Source organism: Staurois parvus, unplaced genomic scaffold (assembly GCF_062004578.1).
Source record: "Staurois parvus isolate SC_StPar_1 unplaced genomic scaffold, SC_StPar_1.0 ptg000303l, whole genome shotgun sequence".
Classification (NCBI taxonomy): domain Eukaryota; kingdom Metazoa; phylum Chordata; class Amphibia; order Anura; family Ranidae; genus Staurois; species Staurois parvus.
Window position 1 is genome coordinate 5,322,837 of NW_028318099.1, and position 14,367 is coordinate 5,337,203.

At 43.4% G+C, this 14,367-nt stretch overlaps 1 protein-coding gene and 1 long non-coding RNA gene across 5 annotated transcripts in view; one reads left to right on the plus strand and one right to left on the minus strand.

Moving 5' to 3' along the window:
* Positions 1-14,367, minus strand: part of ANK3 (ankyrin 3) — an 818,082-nt gene that overhangs the window by 448,992 nt on the left and 354,723 nt on the right. The window lies entirely within an intron of this gene.
* The window catches only part of LOC149457739 (uncharacterized), a 245,107-nt gene that overhangs the window by 144,487 nt on the left and 86,253 nt on the right, over positions 1-14,367 (plus strand). Inside the window, exons 5-6 of one of the 3 annotated variants that reach the window (XR_016313569.1) lie at positions 12,819-12,998; positions 14,015-14,077. The exons of 1 other annotated variant lie outside the window; for it this stretch is intronic. This is a non-coding gene — a long non-coding RNA (uncharacterized LOC149457739). Of the gene's footprint in view, positions 1-12,818; positions 12,999-14,014; positions 14,078-14,367 lie in introns of those variants that run through there. One more of the 3 variants, XR_016313571.1, reaches the window with a different exon arrangement.

Below are 14,367 nucleotides of genomic sequence, written 5' to 3' on the forward strand. Positions count from 1 at the left end.
AAATGCATTTAGGCATCTAGATGTGGTGAAGACAACTTTCTGAAGTCCATTTAAGTGACTTTGAACATGGCATGGTTGTTGGTGCCAGACGGGTTGGTCTGAGTATTTCAAAAACTGCTGATCTACTGGGATTTTCATGCAAAACCATCTCTAGAGCTTACAGAGAATGGTCTGAAAAAGAGAAAATATCCAGTGATCTGCAATTGTGTGGACAAAAATGCCTTGTTGTCAGAGGAAAATGGGCAGACTAGTTTGAGATGATAGAAAGGCAACATTATCTCAATTAACCACTCGTTACAACCAAGGGATCAGAATACAATCTTTGAATGCACATGCCGAACCTTGAAGCAGATGGGCTACAGCAGCAGAAGACAACACCGGGTGCCAGAGTACCCATGTTCTGAAAGCTACTTCCAGCAGGATAATGCACCATGCCACAAAGTTCAATTCATCTCAAACTGGTTTCTCGAACATGACAATGAGTTCACTGTACTCCAATGGCCTCTACAGTCACCAGAACTCAATCCAATAGAGCACCTTTGGGATGTGGAGAAACAGGAGATTCACATCATGGATGTGCAGCCGACAAATCTGCAGCATCTGAGCGATGTTATCGTGTCAATATGGACCAAAATCTCTGAGGAATGTTTCCAGCATCTTATTGACTCTATGTCATGAGGAATTAAAGCAGTTCTGAAGGCAAAAGGGGGTCCAACTTGGTACTAGCAAGATGTACCTAATAAACTGGCCAGTGAGTGAATGTCCATTAAGAGATTCGTGTACATTCGACTCTACGAAAATGAAATTTTCATCCGAAAAATGAATCGTAATGAAATTAAACACAGATGTCTATTAGTGAGGTGAGGGCAATGCCCTGGAGGGGGCTGGTCCAAATTAATGCCTGTACACAGACCCTTCCATGGATACTTCGCCAGTAATGCAAACAACTGTGGACACTAGACTTCAGAATGTCTCTACCAGCCTTTACTTTAAAGATTTCTGTAAAGCAACAAAGTAAATGAAATAGTGAAACAACTCTTATACACATGAAATGATTAGTATGATGGCACCATGGCTGGAATGAGGGCAAATGATGCTCCAATATAACCTAACATCGGTACCCCCCTCGGTCCCATCAAACATTCAGACTTAATAAGTCCTGAAAGTGAAAAAAGTTTGAAATTATTTTAAAGTGCAATGACAGCTAAGGAAAAAACTCTATGGCCCCCTTCCCTTGTTATTTTAGGCATGTTTTCATGTTGCCTAACTGTTAATCCAGCTCTGGGTAGCACCCCACAAATTTCCTAAAAGGCATTAGAATGATGTTTAAGTGATGTGTCTAAGGAAAGAAGGTACAGACTGAAAGCAATGTTATATGTTTGAATGTCGTTCAGATAATGTAGTTGGTCCAGCAAAAGCTTGTCACACTGCAAACAGACTCCGGATCTGGCTTAGAGTAAAACGCAAACAACTACTATACACAAATCACATGATTTTCATATACTGGTTTGTGCAAAGGAAGTTTGATTAGTATTCATAGCTAAATATGTAAAAGGCTTTCAGGAGATTATGAGGACAGAAGGCATTGAATACCAATGGTAAAGAGGGAGGTGATATTCTCCAACACACAGCTCATTAACCCTTTTGAGGAAAAATGTCCATCTGTCATCTTGTTGCCTTTTGTGGCCTCTAATGGCAATTTATATAAAGCAAATGGTTCAGAAGACATCAATTTCTGTACAACGATGGGCACTTTCAGTTTAATCAATAATGTAGTGGTCTTTCAGCTTTACGTTTAAAAGAAAACTTGTCTTGCTTTCGCGAGCAATTCATACTTAGGCTGGCCATAGTTGGATCGAAATATGGCTGTTTCAGCAGGAACCCGAATACATTTTAATGCATGTGTGGGCGTCCGTGTTTGATAGAAGTCAATTATTCGATTAACTTGTGTCAAACTGCAATGTTGGAAAACTTTTGTCAATCAGTGGCTGCAGACAGAGATTCTCGCTGTCAGAATAGTGTCTCAGTGGTGGATGGAGGAATCTGTTCCCATCCATTCAGCTTTAAGCCCCATACACACAGGCCCAATATCATCCAAAATCAGCTGGTACAGTAGAAACCAGCTGACATTCGGCCCATGTGTACAGGTTCTTGACCAACAGAAGCCGATCTCATGACCAGCTTTTGTCGAACAAGCATGCTGAATAACCAGAAGTCGATCAGCCTTGAATCAGCACTCTCGGCCAATGACTGCGAGCGCTGACTGATGTGTTCTGGCTGGGATGGGGAGGCAGTCCCGCTGTCAGAACACAATAGCACAGCAGGGCAATTGCTAACATTGCATAGTTATTACAGTGACTTCCTTGCAAGCTCCTCAGTTTTTTTTTCATTCAGTCTGCTGGGTTGAACAAACAAAAACTTACAGTGATAGTAAAGTCTTGTTTATTAACTTTACCTACAGGTAAGCTTATAATAAAACTTGCCTGCAGGTAAAATTAATATTTCCTAAATGTGAACAGTTTAGGAGATATTAGCCCATTTTGATATTCAGTGTATGAGCTCTGAAGGAACGGCATACCTGTTCCATTCCTTCAGAGCGCTGTGCTGTGGCCGGGAATCCCGCACATGCATGGGAGTGATGTCATCACAGCTCGGCCAGTCAGCCAGGTACAGCTCGCGATCTATCCACCTTTAGATGATCTCTGAAAACCTCTTTCTTTAAAAACCACTTTGCTTACCGGGCACTTATAACCCCTTCATGCTCAAGCCAATTTTCAGCTTTCAGCGTTGTCGCATTTTGATTGACAATTGCGCAGTCATGCAACATTGTATCCATATTAAATTTTTAGGATTTTATCTTCACACAAATAGAGCTTTCTTTTGGTGGTCTTTAATTGCCACTGTGTGTTTTATTTTTTGCACTAGGAACAAAAAAATTGCAAAAAGTTGAAAAAAAAAAAGTTTTTCTTTGTTTCTATTATAAAAGTTTTCAAACAGGTAATTTTTCTCCTTCACTGATGTGCGTTGATAAGGCTGAACTGATAGGCAGCACTGATGGGCACTGATGAGGTGGCACAGATAGGCAGCACTTATAGGCTGCACAGATGAGGCGATACTGATGAGGCGGCACTGGTGGGCATTGATGAGAAGGCACTGATGATGCTGCACCAGGGTTGGACTGACAACTCATGAGGCCCTCGGGCAATAGGGGATCATGGGGCCCCTGTGTCCTTGCCCACACTCAAAAAAGACTATAAAAAAGGTACCAGGTACATTTCATGGGGCCCCCTACTGACCCCAGGCCCTCGGGCAGTGCCCGAGTGCTCGAATGGTCAGTCCACCCCTGTGCTGCACTAATAAGTGGCACTGATGGGTGACACTGACTGAAGGCACTGACTGACAGCCCTGACTACTGGCACTGACTGATTATTATTATTATATAGGATTTATATAGCACCAACAGTTTGCTCAGCGCTTTGCAATATGAAGGGAGACAATACAGCAACAATACAAGAGGGTTAGGAGGGCCCTGCTCCTGATGGCACTGACTGGAGGCACTGATAGGAGGCACTGATGGGTGGCACTGCTGGGAGGCACTGCTGGGCAATGATGGTTGGCACTGGTGGGCAGCACTGCAGGGCATAAGTGCCCTGATGATCAGTGCCAATCTCCTCTGACAGCTACCGATTCGGCAGTACTTTCCTCATGCTGTGACAACATGAGGAAAGTGCTGCCAATAACTGGCAACTATATTTACTCCATGATCTGCTGTGTCATTGGACACAGCTGATCACGTGGTAAAAGGCCGCAGTGATTGGCCTTTTACCTCATCACTGGTTTCACCTGTGTCCATAGGACACAGCGATCATGGAGATCACCGGGTGCATGCCCCTGGGGGCGTGAGGGTGGGCACATTCTGGGAGGACGTCATATGATGCCCTCCCAGAAGTGGGTAACCGCGCTGTAGCCATCATTTGGCTATAGTGCGGTTACCAAGTGGTTAAGTAAGCCTATCTTTCTTCTAAGTAGCAAACTACCTTTTATATCCTCCATCAACTCATCCACCCACAGCTATTACCTTTTGTGTCACTCAACCCTTCCTCCTAGATTGTAAGCTCTACTGAGCAGGCCCTCTGTTTCTTCTTGTAAATTGTATTGTAACTGTAATGTCTACCTTCATTTTGTAAAGTGCTGCGCAAACTGTTGGCGCTATATAAATCCTGTATAATAATAAAAAAAAAGACCGGGTGAAGATGGAAGACATGGGGAGCCATGACAGCGCTCCGCTGGAGGGCTAGGTTTCAAGGTAAGCTCTAGCACATTATACCTTTACCTTGCAGGTTTTTTTTTTCTTTTTATTTATATGGTTTACAGGGGTGGACTGACAACTCATGGGGCCCCGGGCAATAGGGGATCATGGGGCCCCTGTGTCCTTGCGCAAAACTCAAAAAAGCCTATGAAAAAAGTACCAGGGGCATCTCATGGGGCCCCCTACTGACCTCGGGCAGTGCCTGAGTTTCCAAATGGTCAGTCCGGCCCTGATGGTTTACCACTGCTTTAACCTGGGCGCCAGGCATTAAAGTACACTTGTCAGTGCTACAAAGGTACTAGATAGGCTACAGAACTGCAGAACGTGCCATTATATTTTATCAGCTCAGGGTTATATAACAAGCAATCCTTTTATTATTCAAAATCAGCTTTTGAGTAAGCCAATAAATTTTGGGTTTAGAAGGATTCCCTCTTCATCTGGACTTCCTGTTGCTAGAGAAAGGAGAATTTGAACACGAGATGATGGACTACCCTCTGTCTACCACTGGCAAACCAGAAGTTAGAGTGACCCAGTGGCGGACTGACCATTTGAGCACTGCTCGAGGACCCGGGGTCAGTAGCGGGCCCCATGAAGTGCCCGTGGTACCTTTTATAGGCTTTTTTGGGTGTGATTTGAGTGTGGGCGTGGACACAGGGACCCCATGATCCCCTATTGCCCGGGGGCCCCATGAGTTGTCAGTCCGCCCCTGGAGTGACCACTGCTTTTTAACAAGAGTACTCCATCACATACTGTTTGTCTGCATTTTACTTTCTCTATCACCGCACTGTTCTAATGAAGGAGTAGTCACTGTAACCCCTGAAGCACATTGGATTACTTATAAACTTCTACTGAATAATAAACTGACTTTGTATTTGAACTTTAAATGTTGGTTTGGCTGTCTTTCATCTAAAAATCACACCTTTTGTCTGAAGTGCTATTTGTCTTTTTTTTTTTGGTCCAAGAGCAGCTTACCAAAAACCATTGCATTATTACACTTTCAAAGGTTGATTTTAAAGATCATACCAGATCTGACTAAGTATTCTTGAAATTCAATTTCAACCCATCCTCGTTTAGTTTCCACAAGTCTAGGCATGGGAAAACATACATACTGTATCTCACAGTGAAACATAGTATGGTCATTTGTTTTTTTTGCAGTTAAAGTAGAACTGTCCACAACAGAAAAAAAGTAACCTACTGTAGCGGTACCCCTGTAGGAACCTGCAGTATTATATGTCCCCTAGGGTTAGGTCTTTTCCTGGAATTGCCCCACAGCCAGGACACAGTCACAGTCACTCATTTGGCTCAATGAACAGTCTAGGGGTGTGTTTTTCTTATTATTTATTGTAGAACTTGGATAGGAGTAGTGTACCTGTGGGATACTCCAATTACCTTTAGTAGCAATTTGAGAACACTAAACTTTCTTCTTTAGAGCTATAAGCCAAGTCCTTGCACAAGTAAATGATGGACTGAGCTTTGTAGTAGCAATCTGAGGATATTAATGTGCCTCTTAGAGATCTGTGCAGAGTCTTTCACTAGGAATTAGATAGACGGAGCTCTTCAGGACACCAAACACCATGTCCACTTTGAACACAGCTGACTCCATAGCACCAGCACACAGTCTATTATCTCTCACACCAGTCTGTACTCGTTAATGTCCTTGGACAATTGGTTGCCACCTTCCAATATCTTCCAGAAACTTTTTCCCAGTGATACCACACTAGATCCTCAGATGAAAAGTTCCTCAGTCAGCTTCAGTAATTTTCAGAAAAGTTCCCCCCCCACACACCCCTAGGCTGTGATCTCCTCCTCAAGGACAAGACACTTCTGTTCCAGGTCTCAGACTATTTATACACTTTTCTAGCAGCCATCTGTGCAGTCTTCCACAGGGATTGGCTGAGACAGTACACATATTAATGCTGCCTATTTGCCTTGCCTCATACCTTTGTACCAGAATGACCCAGAAAGTGCTGGAGTGCAGGGGGAGCAGTCAAACCTGCAGGTTGTGAAACACAGAACAGACCTAAATATTCACATGTATCTATACTGATTACAGTGAGCCAGAACTAAAGTTACCTAACCCAGGAGGGTGCTACACTGCTATTCAGGAAGCTATACAACTGTGCTAAAATCAGGTGTACTCAGACTGCTTTAAAAGGTATGTATGATGTTTTCAACGTTAATTATGGATAAACATTCAATGTATTATCAATGTGTCCTTTAGTGGCTAATCTAGGCCCTAATGCACCCTTTCTTAACCAGGGTTTGGTGGAACCCTAGAGATCCCCCTGAAGTTGCTATGGGTTCCTTGAGCAGAAAACCTGCAGGAAAGCTGCAGGTACACTGCACTGCACCCGGGGTGTGGGTGAACTGCAGCGCATCAGTGTAAAAAAAGCCCTATATTATTAAAGCGGTAGATATCTACCTGAACAACATGTGCACAGTGTCACTCGGTGTCTCCTCCTCATACATGATTTAAATCTCTACTTTCTATAATACCATGTCGCAATTGCCTGCATTGCTCGGCAGTGCAACCTCTGGGTTTTCAGAGGACACAGTTTGCTTTCCATAGGAGCAGCAGTGCCTTCTGCACTTGTGAATGAGCCCTTAGTTGGATTTGGCAGTGGCACGCTTAGAGCTTGTTTCGACATAAACTTGGGGGGGGGTGTTAAACCCTGCGGCTGAATCACGGTTTTACCGCCATCAATCCCTACCTGCTTCAGCTGAAAAGCAAGTACACATGCCTCAGCAGGAATTAAACCCAGTGTTACTGTTGGTGGGTGCTACCGCCTGCCAATCATGACCCATTCAAGTAAATGGGGCCACATACGGTAAAACTCTACTTTTGGCAAACGTTGGATTAGACTCTTTATCTACTATATTGCACGTGGATGAGCTAAGGAGGTTTGACTCTCAGAGTTCAGTTCAGAAGAAGACTGGTTTTTGTTAAATTGTTAAAAATTATTTTGGTTTTATAACTCGTGTTCTTTTAATTTCCTTCTGTTTTTTCCCAGTCTATTTTGAAATCTGTTTTTTTTCTATTTTTCAAAAAAAAAAAGGATCTAGAAAATGTTGTGGTCTGGAATCTATGGTTATATATTCGGTATCCATGACTTTGTACCTCTTTTATATAATAACGTAAATGTAACTTGTTGATACTAACGCCACACTTAGAGATTGTGGTTGTATGATTATATGTGTACATGGATCCATACTTCAATTAATAAAAAAAGATCTGATTTTAAAAAAAAAAGTAAATGGGGCCATTCTGCAAGGGGTCCAAGGGGTTAAAGCAGGTGGTGAGAAAGCAACACAGCACTGGTTGTTTTAACCCCTTGTTTGTTGTACTGCACAAGTTTACAGGGCACTTCCAGAGTGGCCTCATTCACTTGCGTGGGTCATGCTTGGCATGTGCTACACCCACCAACTATGACAGGGTGTGTACAGGGGCAGACTGACAACTCATGGGGCCCCCGGGCAATAGGGGATCATGGGGCCCCTGTGTGCTTGCCCACAGTCAAAGCACACCCAAAAAAGCCTATAAAAGTTACCAGGGGCATTTCATGGGGCCCCCTACTGACCCCAGGCCCTCGGGCAGTGCCCGAGTGCTCAAATGCTCAGTCCGCCCCTGGGTGTGTACACCCAAGGGCACTGCAGCTAAAGGCTGTGCGGTTGGGGCAGGGGTGGTAAAAACACATCTTTAACTAGGTCTTATGACCCCCCCAAACTGAAAGTGTAAATGAACCTTTACTGTTCTGAACCCCCTATAAGGCTGCTTTCCTGGGTTAGCTGTGCTTTTCCATAGACTTCTAATATGTCCTGCAGGTGTGGTGCACTTTCTGAAAGCGCACCAAAACTCCTGCACTCAGAAGTTTTGATGCCATATCAGAAAGTGCACCAAACCCTCAGGACTTAAAGACTACTATGGCTAAGCGCAGCAAACCTGCAGGAAAGCTGCGGTTACATTGCACTGCAGCCACAATGTGGGTGAACCGCAGCACATCAGTGTGAAAACAGCCCTATATTTTTATGTCCAGTGTATTGCTTCACACTAACCTGAAGATTTTTTCTTTCCTGCTGCTGACACCACTCTGGAGACCTCTACCCGGGATAAGAGGTGGACTGCAGTTGGTATCACTCTGCATGGGACAGGATCCAGCACTACAGAGGAGGCATTGGCTTATGCAGCTCTTACTCCCTACTACAGCTCCAACTTTACCAGTAGTCCCTCTGCATTGCACTCTGTTTGATGCTCTGAGATCGCAGGTTAGCAAGCCCAGACCGCGATCTACAAGTCACCTGGCCGCAATCTACTGGTAGCTCTGGAAGAACCCCAGGGTTCCACAGAACCCTTGTTGAGAAGCTGTGACCTAGAGTGTGCCTTAAAGATCAATAAAAGTTTTATTCTCCAGTAAACACTCATAAAAATAACTTCAGCAAAATAATCCCCTTATAAACACCTTTGTCAGAAAATGCTCAGAGCATCTAAAAACACAATTCTTTTCATGTTCCGCTGAAAACCTGTGTAAACAGTTGAACTGCTCTTTATAAGCAGAAGTGAACACCATCTAGTGGTAACAGAATATTATGTCACAGATGGACAATAAAGCTGGGAAATGGTTTCCATGTATGACAGACAGAACGCCGGGGGGGTTTACTGAGATCATGGAAGCTTTTATAGGGAAACACTGTGGCTCACTTTTTGATCAGTAGTTTTGGTGCAATAATAAATGTCGTAAACTTGTGAGCGCAGAGGAGTGGTCATTGAACCTATAAGTTATAACTGCCTACCCACACAATAGAGAGGGAAAGAACACCATCCATAGCCAATCTTACAGAATAAAACATGATATATCAACAATATTCCAGATGACATACTTTTTTTCACTAAGAGTACATAACCGGTGCACCCCAGCCATTTAAAACTACTACCCCAGAAAAGACTGCCCAAAACAGTATACTGTATGAATTAATTCAATTATTTTAATTGCTAGTCATATTAAAAGTAAACAAAACTTTTGTGGGGTTTTTATCACTGTTTCATGTCCCCATTTAATGAACAGAAGTGATAGTAATCTTATCCTTCGCCATTCATCCAAAACTAATGGAAAAACATTAACATGTACATCAGTTAACAATAATCAAAAAGTGTATGGTACTGTATTAGCCTTCACCTGTACTGTATAATACATTCGTGTTTTTGACCAAAATATACGAACGCAGAACCAATTAAACATATTCCACTCTGAAACTACCACAGAAGATTGTTATGCTGTTTTTTCTGAGCCTGTGATGTAGTATGCATAAAACTGAACACCAAATGAACCAGAAAAGAGCATGTGAAAACATGCCAGGATGGGCCACTGGTCCCTTCATAAAAAGGAAGGACCTCCCTGAACCCCATGGAGTGCAAGACCCCTGATGGGGCAAGACTCTGGTCCACCCAACCTGGCGGATCTCTGTTTTCATGTATAGCCAAAGCCAGCCAATGAGTGCTAGGTTAGGGGCACTCCTGTAGAGAGACCTCCAGGCAGGAGTGGTAGGAACTTAAGGGCCACTCATCCTCATCCTAGACTTCAGGGCAGGCTCACAGACCTGCACCCTACCATCCTGATGAGTGAAAACACAAATAAAAAAAGGGAAGTGACACACAGAGAAAGAAAAGAAATAATTGCCAAAATGCTATACAATAGCTGGGCCTTGCGGTCTGGTAACAAAAATTGCCCAGCTTTTGGCCAAAATACCTAGCCAATAAGGTGATGTGCAGTAATAGTCTGGTGGAGTTGTGAGATTTTTCCTCTCTCTTACATGACTTGTACACAGCATTATACTGTCTATTATTATGCCATCCTCATGTCATACTATTCTGCAGTCTTACACCTATTTGTGTAATTTTGTTCTGTTTTCTTAAACAAAAAATACGCTAGCCACTCCCAGGAGGTGCTTGACATTGCAGGCTCTCTGCCTTCCCAGCCCTTAGCCAGACCAGGTAGTACTGCTCAAATCAGGAGGCAATGGGTTCCCCTCCGAATCTTTCACACCAGGGAAATGCCAAACCTTCACCTTACCCAGTGGGTGCCTAATTTTGTTTTTTTTCCCATGTCAAAGGTCCCTCAAGACCACCATCATACCAGTAGAGATACCTTAGAGCCAGCCATTCCTGCTAAAATGCCAGAATGAGGACAGTGTACCCCTGCTGGATGCTGATAAGAACAGATAATACACTTGATTTTAGACTATTTACTTTAGAGGCACTGTTACATTAAAAACTGCTCTGTCCCTGATATGAAATGATATTGACCTCATTGATAGAGACCTCAAGGTCTCTTAAGAGTGGTCACAACAGAAACATGATGCAATTCATAGCCATGTCTGTGTTTGGTGATTCTACTTTTCTATATCCCGAAATTACCTGGAACGTTGCTTCTTTACAAATTTGTTTACAAAGTACTTTTGGTTCTCCTTTCTAGGGAAGGACTGCTTGTAGACTTTTTTTTATTGTGACACAATCTGTACTCTGTCTATCTTGTGACCAGTTTAGGGTTTTAAATTTTTGGCATATCTGGAATAAATAATTTCCCAAAAAATTGCCCAGTAGAAAGCCTATCATGTGGAGAGACTGCCTGGTTAGGGAGCCTGCCATGTGGAAACACTGCTTGGGTAGTGTGCCTAAAATGTAGAGAGACTGCCTAGTTAGATAGCTTGCCATGTGAAGACTCTGCCTGATTAGAGAGCCTGCAATGTGAAGGAACTGCCTGGTTAGAGAGCCTGCCATGTGAAGACATTGCCTGGTTAGATAGCTTGCCATGTGAAGACACTGCCTGATTAGAGCGCCTGCAATGTTAAAGAACTGCCTGGTTAGGGAGCCTGCAATGTGAAGGAACTGCCTGGTTAGAGAGCCTGCAATGTGAAGGAACTGCCTGGTTAGAGAGCCTGCAATGTGAAGGAACTGCCTGGTTAGAGAGCCTGCAATGTTATGGAACTGCCTGGTTAGAGAGCCCGCCATGTGAAGACATTGCCTGGTTAGATAGCTTGCCCTGTGAAGACACTACCTGATTAGAGAACCTGCAATGTTAAGGAACTACCTGGTTAGAGAGCCTGCAATGTAAAGGAACTGCCTGGTTAGCGAGCCTGCAATGTAAAGGAACTGCCTGGTTAGAGAGCCTGTAATGTGAAGGAACTGCCAGGTTAGAGAGCCTGTAATGTGAAGGAACTGCCTGGTTAGAGAGCCTGCAATGTTATGGAACTGCCTGGTTAGAGAGCCTGCAATGTGAAGGAACTGCCTGGTTAGAGAGCCTGTAATGTGAAGGAACTGCCAGGTTAGAGAGCCTGTAATGTGAAGGAACTGCCTGGTTAGAGAGCCTGCAATGTGAAGGAACTGCCTGGTTAGAGAGCCTGCAATGTGAAGGAACAGCCTGGTTAGAGAGCCTGTAATGTGAAAGAACTGCCTGGTTAGAGAGCCTGTGTGAAGACATTGCCTGGTTAGAGAGCCTGCAATGGGACAGCACTGCCTGGTTAGAGAGCTTGCCTTGTGAAAAGACTGCATGGTTAAAGAGCCTGCCATGTGGAGACATTGCCTAGTGAGAGAGAGCCTGCCTTGTGAAGACACTGCAGTTAGAAAGCCTGTCATGTGGAGACACTGGCTGGATAAAGAGCCTGCCATAAGGAGACATATCCCTGTTAGACTCTGCAAGGTTAAGAAGTCTGCCATATGGATGGATTATGGTTAAATTGCCCGCCATGTTGAGGCATTACCCTGTTAGAGATAAAGGCATTACCCTATCATATGGATAAACTTTCTGGTTATGCGGCCTGCCATCTGAGATGACCTTGTTAACCATCTAGCTAAGGTGTGCACAGAAGTGACTTGTTCCTCACCTGACCCAGGCTGAGCTCATAGACTCAGTCTAATGTGTCCCTGAGGCCCAGTCAGAAGGCTTGTTATTATAGGACGGGTCTATCTCTGGGTAAGGACTTGCCACTTTCAGCAATATCTACCAAAACTTGGACATTAAATAGGACTGAGCGCTCTCTCTCAAGTGAGTGAGCGATAGAGTGGTACTCTGTAGCAGCTCCTGTGTATACTGCAGGTACGCTGTCAGAAAACTAGGGCCTCCAATTATAACAGACTTCCAATGCCACTATCCACTCTCCACCAGATAGTCCAGGTTGGAAGGTCTCTACAACTCCACCACCCCCTCCCATCCACCTTGAACATTCCAGGCATGTGGTGTGTCTTTGCCAACAGATCTGCAGGAGCACCCTTATGGTAGTGACTTGTCTGGCAGATAAAGTTGCTGCATGTAATATTCCCTAGACTCCTCCTTAGCTCCAATATGCCACATGACACAGCAGAGGGGAAGCCTAGGAGAACTTCCCTTCACTCTGCTGGATGCTGCTCTGAGATCTGGTAAGTACATGCATGGAGGGAGAGGGAATTCTGTGACTAAACAGACCCCCCCCCCCTTTTCATTGATCATGTTACAGTCAATGAAATAACTTTTCTCATTAGAAGAGGAGGAAAGTGGTGTCCCCATCAGACCATCTCTACTGCTATTCTGCCTGAAGACCCAACATTGTTAACCATTTCAGTGGAAGAAGTTCAGAAACAGGAAGAGGACAGGCATCAATGACAGGGAATAGCTCTCCAGGATCCAGATTCCTACACCACGTGGGATATACTTCATTACAGGTAAGGGATGTGACTAAAGCTCTAGGATTTTGTTTTCTTTAGCTAAACTTCAGCTTTAAAGCAAGTGAATATTATCCATAGGTTTTTAAAAGGAACACTTTCTGCACCATTTACTAAACCCTTGAATTCTATATAGCATATTGTTACCATCCTAATAGTCTTACTTTTTTCTTTTACCAATGTCATTATATTTACAAACCACCACTGTCTTTTTTTCTGGTATGTACAAACCATCACTGTTTTTTTTTCTCTTAATTTAATATTAATGAAAATAGTTTTGCTGTATAGTGGAACATGGTGGGGGATTGTTAACAAATAATTTACCCAGATCAGGGGCGGACTGACAACTCATGGGGCCCCCGGGCAATTGGGGATCATGGGGCCCCTGTATCCTTGCCCACACTCAAAACACACACAAAAAAGCCTATAAAAGGTACCAAGGGCATTTTATAGGGCCCCCTACTGACCCCGGGCCCTCGGGCAGTGCCCGAGTGCTCGAATGGTCAGTCTGCCCCTGAACCAGAGGGGTTTATTTACTAAAGCTGGAGAGTCCAAAATCAGACTCCCTTCTGCATAGAAACCAATCAGCTTCTAACCTCAGCTTGTTCAATGAAGCTTTGGCAATGAACCCTGGAAGCTGATTGGTTTCTATGCAGAAGGGAGTCTGATTTTGGACTCTCCAGCTTTAGTAAATAAACCCCAGAGTGTCAAATATGCTGGGTATGTGTTTTTTTTTAAAGCAGCAGTCTGGCTGCAGTAAGGGCCCTCCACCGCTTTATAACTGGACACCTAAGTGTCTACACAATTCCAATTTAACATAATTTGGGAATTATCCACTTATGCTTCTGGGGATCAGGAAATATTTTTTTCCCTGTTGGAGCAATTGAACCACGATTCATAAGGAATTTAGTTTAAAAGTTTTGCTTTCTCTTGATCAACTCAAAGTTTTGCATTTTTTAAATTTATTTATTTTATTGTTGACCATATGTCTTTTTTCAACTCCACTTACTATGTAGTGACTTGACAGGGATCTGGCTCTCCGCAGAAATACACAAGTTCTACAAAAGTTGAATTATTTGGTAAATAAAGTCTTGGTTCTGTAAATATTTTTTCAGATATTTTTTTCAAATTTCCATTACCCTTTGCCTTAACATTTTCCAGAACAGGATGGTGAATCAAACATTTGATTTGCGTCATATTTAAACAGCATAAGACATGTTTATTCTGCATACAGGGACACTGATACTGAACTGAATTGTATTACTGATTAAGAATTAATCAAAAACAAGACATTTCCATTTAGGCATTTTTTTAACTGTAGGACTGTTCCTTGTGATCAACGATGCCATGCAAATGCCTGATATGTAGG